This window comes from Balaenoptera physalus (genome assembly GCF_965194825.1).
Source record: "Balaenoptera physalus genome assembly, chromosome: 19".
NCBI classification, from domain to species: Eukaryota; Metazoa; Chordata; class Mammalia; order Artiodactyla; family Balaenopteridae; genus Balaenoptera; species Balaenoptera physalus.
In genome coordinates, this window is record NC_138900.1 from 15,874,953 (window position 1) to 15,880,952 (window position 6,000).

General features: G+C 39.2%; 1 protein-coding gene across 5 annotated transcripts in view; it reads right to left on the reverse strand.

Annotated features, from left to right (window-relative positions):
- ZFP82 (ZFP82 zinc finger protein) overlaps window positions 1-4,529 on the reverse strand; it is a 100,176-nt gene extending 95,647 nt beyond the window's left edge. For 3 of the 5 annotated variants that reach the window (XM_082439454.1, XM_082439453.1, XM_082439452.1), the window contains exon 1: window positions 662-4,528. The gene's annotated coding sequence lies outside the window, so the exon portion shown is untranslated. Of the gene's footprint in view, window positions 1-661 lie in introns of all 5 variants that reach the window. The other 2 variants (XM_082439458.1, XM_082439457.1) reach the window with 1 other exon arrangement.
- Between the last annotated feature and the right edge of the window lie 1,471 nt (window positions 4,530-6,000).

Genomic DNA, 6,000 nt, shown 5'->3' on the forward strand with positions numbered 1-6,000 from the left:
CAAAGTAAGAGATAAAAGACAGTATGGCAGCATTCATATAAAGTTTAAAAACGGGGGGGAAACTACAGTATAATGCTTAAAGAGGTAAACACAAGCGAAAAAACTTCAAACATTTAGCCAGTCACACAAACATAATCACACACAAACTTAAATCACCATGGTGACATACAGCTAGAGATAACCCACAACCCAACAACAGGGCCGCATACCCAGGGCCTCAAATGGTCACATAAGCACAATCACACATTTACCAAGAGGACAGTCAGTCACAACCGGCACTGTCACAGGCACTGCACACCTGCACATGGTCGCACAGTCACAATCACACTAACCACAGATTAAAACCACACAGTATCCACAGGTGCCCCCACGTGTACTCTGCAGCCCACAGTTGCACAGTCACACCCCTCTACGGGGACAAACGCTATCACATCCACCGAGTCACAAGCTCCTCACACCCCTACATACAATGCCGCACGTGATTACACGCACATCACCGGGTCGCATCCCATCACACCAGCACAGTCACAGGCTCTCAGATTGTGCTGCACACGATTATCACTGGAACCACACACACGCTCACTACAGGAACAGCCAGATACAATCACGCGTTCATTCATCACATACCACTACACAGACAATCACACAATTTCAAACTCACCCCCTCAGCGGTACAAAGCCGAGGCTCCGGTCCCACCCTCTCCTCTGGTTCCCCACTTCAGATCTTCCAAGCTTCCAAAGCAGCAGAACCTTCCAAAGGACTGTAACAGTCGTCTGTGCAGACCTGCGGGTCCCGCCAGCGCGTGACTTTGAGGCTGAATTCGCGCGAGAATAAAGTTCTTGCCGAGAAGTCCTCTGGGAAGTGTAGTCAGAGACGTCCCTGAGGTGAGCAAGATGGCCGCCGGCCTCCCGGATTCCTCTCAGAGCTCAGCTGCGACCCAGCCGAAAGGATCGCATTCCGTCATCAAACCGCGCATCGGAGGCCTCACGGAGCGTGGCTCAGCCTCGGGCCGTTACTCCCAAAGAAGCTCACTCTGAAGCGTTTGAAAATGGATCTTCCGGGCCCGCCCTACTATCCCCTGGAGTTGAACAGGCTCTGGAAGAAAAGAACTAGTCCGCAAAGGGAGATAATTTGCACAGCCGAGCCTTCTGGGAAATGTAGTTAGGGAGCAGGAAAAGCGGTGGATGGGTCGTTTGAAATTCGTCTTGATTCTTCACAGCCTGCGCTTGGTCACACCCCGGAGATTTCTGGGAGTGTCCCTGCGCCCAAGGAGTGCGCAGGCATCCTGGGTCGCCGTTTTGGCTCTTCGGGCGTGAGTTTGGTTTGGGGGTTCCTCAGTGCAGAGGGCTTCTGAGACCTGAGCTTCTGAAATCTAGTCAGGGAGGACAAAGGGGAGGAAACCAGGAACCTGCAAAGTTATTCGGGAGGTTGAAGGGGGAGGAATCGCTAAACGTGAAACAGGGAGGGGTAAACCGAACGGGATGCGTTTCCGATGCTGCGAAGGGGGTTGATGCTATTCTGTGCTACTTACTGATTTCTCTGTGGTAGTCGGGGAGTGAGGAGAATGAGGGGGCGGTGAGGCAGGTTGTGCAGGAGGCAAGTAACGAAAGCCCGGATGTGTGTGACTTAGGGTGTCAGGGATAGTAGAGAGGGGCAGGAACAGAACTGTGTGTGTGTGTGTCTGTGTAATTGATAATTTAAATGAGTATCACCGTATGTATGACTGGGATTGTATACTGGAAAATAATCTCTGAGCCTCATTGTAAAACAATAACAAGAAGGATAGATCTGGAAGCCTTTTCTTTCTTTTTTTTTTTAGATTTGATGGGAGAAAGGTTACGTAATTGAGCTAATAAATTATTGAAAGCTTGACTTTTATGTTCAACCAGAAGCGTCAATTTTGGAATAGAAATAAAAACAGCGCTTTCGTTAAAAAGAAAGTCGGTTTGAAAGGAACTTTTTTTCTATTTTCTTTTTTTTTTAATGGGGTGCTTGCTCTTGCTTAGAGCCCAGACCCTGGAGGCATAGCCATTCAATCTTACGTGTTCTTTTAATGTCCTGGGGGAGGGGTTTAGGTCTAAGGGAGCTGATTTGTGAAGTCTTAGACTAAGAAATGACTTTAAAGTTTGATGAGCAGTATCGGCCATTGGAAACAAGCAGAGAAGTGAATTAGGGAGTGTTATTCCCATTTTCTGATGAAAACACCATGGTCTAGAGAGATCAAGGAATTTAAGTTTAAAGTTCTTCAAGGAGCCTAGTCAGATCAACGGATTTACTAATTTTTTCTGGTTACCCGCCCCCCCCCGCCAGGCCAGGTGGATTTTGTTAGGTGTAGAAATAAATTGCTTCTAATTGCAAAGATACTTTCTCCAAGAATTTTACTACAGTTACTTTTAATGTAGTTTTAAATAAAAGGAGAAAATACGGTTGTTGGGTATAAAATTCGTGTAAATAAACTTCATATGTACAAACAAAACCTTGGAATAGGATAAAATGCTTAAGAATTATCTTAGCAAGAAATAAATAAAACCTACATAAAAAACTTAAACACTATGAAGGACACACAAAGAATTAACAAATGAAAAGTTATACCATATTCTTAAATAGAAATCTTTAACATCATAAACATGTCATTTAAAATTAATTTATGAATTTAATATGATCCCATTGAAAAGAATATATTTTTCTAAATAGGGGTTATTCTAAAGTTCAAGTGGAATGACAAAGGTAGGAATAGACAGTATATCTGGGGGGAAAAAAAGCAGTGGGAGGCAGTTGGGGCTAGTCTTACCCGATCACAAAACATACCCTAAAACTTCAAGAATTGAAATAATGCGGGCTTGTTATCTGACTGGACAGACCAGTGGAACAGAACAGAGAATCCAAAAATGGAACCAAATAAAGAATTTTAGTGTCTGGTGAATGGGGCATCTCAAATCAGTTGGAAAAAATGGACTTTTCAATAATGGTAATAGAAACAATTTGGTAGCCTTTCTGGAAAAAAAAATAGATTATGCCATGTACTGAATCCAGAGTTAACTCCAAATGGGTCAAAACTTAAAACTTAAACAAAAAAATAAATAAATTACAGAGACTGAAAGCTTGAATTAATTTATAACCATGGAATGAGGAAGGCCTTCCTAACTTCAAAATCCCAAAACCAAGACGTAAAAGATTGATCATTGCTACTACATGAGAAAAAAAAAAAAAAGTTAAAGTGACAAGTTGGAAAAAATTTGCATTTTTTGTTACAAACAAATAGCTAATCTCCCTAGTATATAAGGAGCACTCAAAAAATTGATTAAACAAAAAAGACTAACAACCCAATAAAAACTGAGAACGAGATTAACAAAAAGTACTCAGAACAGAGTCTACATATTGTTCTCAAGTATATGAAAATACACTCCACCTCATTCACAGGAACATAAATGCCATTAAAACTATGTAGAGATACTGTTTCTTATAGACTTGAATGGCAAATATTCCCAAAATTTGAAAACTTACCTTGTTAAGAGGGACTGCGATTGGTACAAACTATTTGGAAGGCAATTTGGCAGCATCTTTCAAAATTCCAATTGCATTTATCCTTTGACTGAGCAATCCCACCTCTGGGATTTTATCCTACAGATCTAGTTATGATGATGCATATCCAAGATCTTTGTGTTCATTACATTTCTTTTCAGAAAGGTATCACAACCCCATTCTTGACAATTTCCTTGACTTCCTTCAAACCTCTCTTTCATTTTTCTACTTCTAATCCTCTGATCACTAAAACAAATAATAACAGCAACAAAAACATTAGTGAATTGTTTTTCCACTTGCCTTCTTAAAGTTAGGATTCTGTTATTGACCATCTTCTCTTAATCTGTAATTTTTTTCTTTTTGAGCAACTATATCCCACTACGATGGCTTCAGCAACATTTACTGACTCATGACCAACAGATTTGTTTCCATGCTAGGCCTATCTTTTTTCTGTATGTGATAAATTATGCATAACATAAAATTTACCATTTTAATCATTTTTAAATGTATAGTTTAGTGGCATTAGTACATTCACATTGTTGTCCAACCACCACCACTATCCACCTCCAGAACTTTTTCATCATCCTAACCTGAAACTCTGTACACACTAAACAATAATTAGTGATCCCCTCTCCCTTCTGGTAACCACTATACTACTTTCTGTCTCTATGAATCTGACTATTCTAGGTACCTCACGTAAGCAGAACCATACAATATTTGTTCTTTTCTGCCTGGCTTATTTAACTTAGTCTATAATGCTTTCATGGTTCATCCATGTTGTAGCCTGTATCAGAATTTCATTCCTTTTGAAGGCTGAATAATATTTCATTGTATGTTTATACCATATTTTGTTTATCCATTTATCTCTTGAAGGACATGTGGGTTGTTTCCATCTTCTGGTTGTTGTGAGTAATGCTGCTGTGAACATGGTATACAAACATATCTTTGAAACCCTGCTTTCAATTAATTTGTGGGTATACCTAGAAGTGGAATTACTGGATCATATGGTAATTAAATGTTTAATTTTTTTGACGAACCACCATACTGTGTTCCACAGTATGCTGCTTCTGTTTCTGCTGCTTCTTCTTCTTCTCCTTCTTCTTCATATTGTTATCATTGTTGTTATTATTATTATTGGAGTATAATTGCTTGACAATGTTGTGTTAGTTTCTGTTGTACAATGAAGTGAATCAGCTATAGGTATGCACATATCCCCTCCCTCTTGGACCTCTCTCCCACCCCCCCATCCCACCCATCTAGGTCATCACAGAGCACCAAATTGAGCTTCCTGTGCTTTATAGCAGGTTCCCACTAGCTATCTGTTTTACACATGGTATTGTATATATGTCAATCCTAATCTCCCAATTTGTCCCACCCTTGCCTTGCCCCCCTGTGTCCACATGTCCATTCTCTACGTCTGCGTCTCTATTCCTGCCCTGGAAGTAGATTCATCTGTACCATTTTTCTAGATTCCACATATATGTGTTAATATACAATATTTGTTTTTCTCTTTCTGACTTACTTCACTCTGTATGACAGACTCTCAGTCCACCCACATCTCTACAAATGACCCAATTTCGTTCCTTTTTATGGCTGAGTAATATTCCATTGTATATATGTATCACATCTTCTTTATCCATTCCTCTGTTGATGGACATCTAGGTTGTTTCCATGTCCTGGCTATTGTAAATAGTGCTGCAATGAACATTGGGGTATTATTATTATTATTATTATTTCACTGGCTAGGACATCCAGTATAATGTTGAATAGGAGCAATGAGAGTGGACATCATTGTCTTATCCCTGATCTGGGAGAGAAGGCATTCAATCTTTAACCACTAGTGTTAGGTCCTCTATTAGGCTAAGAAAAGTCATTTCTACTCCTAGGTTGCTGAGAGTTTCTATTATGAATAGACTTTAAATTTTGTCAAATGCTTTTTCTGCATAAGTTGATATGATCATATGGTTTTTCTTGTTTTTAGTTTAATATGGTGGATTACATTAATTGATTTCTGAATATTAAACCAGCTTTGCATTCCTGGGATAAACCCAACTTGCTTGTGATACATACTGTATTGCTGGTTTTGATTTGCTAACTTTTTGTTGAGCAGATTTGTGTCTATGTTAACAAGGGTATTGGTCTGTGCTTTTACTTTTTTTTTTTTTTTTTTTTTGGTACTGTCTTTGTCTGGTTTTGGTATCAGAGTAATGCTAGCCTCATAAAATGAGTTAGGACATTTTCCCTTCTGTTTTTTTGGAAGAGATTATGCAGAATTCCCATTATGTATTCTTTAAATATTTGGTGGACTTCAATAGCAAAACCATCTGGGTTGGAATTTTCTCTTTTTGGAATTTTTAAACTGTGAATTTAATTTCTTTTTTACATTGAATTATATTTGATATATAACATTGTGTAAGTTTAAGGTATACAACATGATGATTTGATACATTCATATATTGCAATATGATTGCCATTGT